We start from the raw sequence: 700 nt of genomic DNA on the forward strand, positions 1-700 counted from the left end.
TTTATCAATAAAATGTGCTTGACATGGTGGTGGTGGTGCAGCTTTAACTACCAAAGTCTCTAACTTTTTCAAAAGACTATCTATGTGTGCTTCCTTATGAACTTGGCTATCAACAAAATATCCTCTACTAGTCCTTTCAGACTCTTGGGTTGATTCCCATTCTCTAGTTCTATCTGCTAGGTCTAAAAGAAATTTCCAAGCTTCGGAATCATCAGTGAATGATGTAAATCCTGTGGGGCACATTGATTCCAAAAGTTGCTTTGTTTGGTAATCGATACCCTCATAAATTATTTGGCATTAATGCTATAATTCTATACCATGGTGAGGGCATTCTTGGAGAAGGCTTTGGAATCTCTCCATTACCTTAGCAAATGACTCATTGGGTTTCTGACGAAACTGAAGAATATCATTTCTTATTTTATTCGTTTTAGAGAAAGGAAAGAATTTCTTCAAGAATAGGACAGTAAATTGTTCCCATGTGGTAATGATATCCCTAGGTAAGCTATAAAGCCACTTTTTGGCTTGATCCTTTAATGCAAATGTAATGAATCGTAGTCTTACAACATCATCAGTGAGCTGTTGTACCTTCATAAGGACACAAACCTCCTCAAACTCCCTAAGGAACAAATATGCATCTTGATCAGGTAACCCATGAAATTGGGGTAACATAGATAGATAATGAGATTTGAGCTCAAAATTA

General features: G+C 36.4%; 1 non-coding gene across 1 annotated transcript; it reads left to right on the top strand.

The window, feature by feature from the left end:
* The first annotated feature begins 313 nt into the window (after positions 1-313).
* Positions 314-420, top strand: LOC149010165 (small nucleolar RNA R71). The gene has a single exon (XR_016174873.1). It is a non-coding gene; the product is annotated as a small nucleolar RNA R71 (small nucleolar RNA).
* The last annotated feature ends 280 nt before the right edge of the window (positions 421-700 follow it).

This window comes from Hakea prostrata, chromosome 7 (genome assembly GCF_041222555.1).
Source record: "Hakea prostrata isolate BN-2017 chromosome 7, UWA_Hpros_2, whole genome shotgun sequence".
NCBI lineage: Eukaryota > Viridiplantae > Streptophyta > Magnoliopsida > Proteales > Proteaceae > Hakea > Hakea prostrata.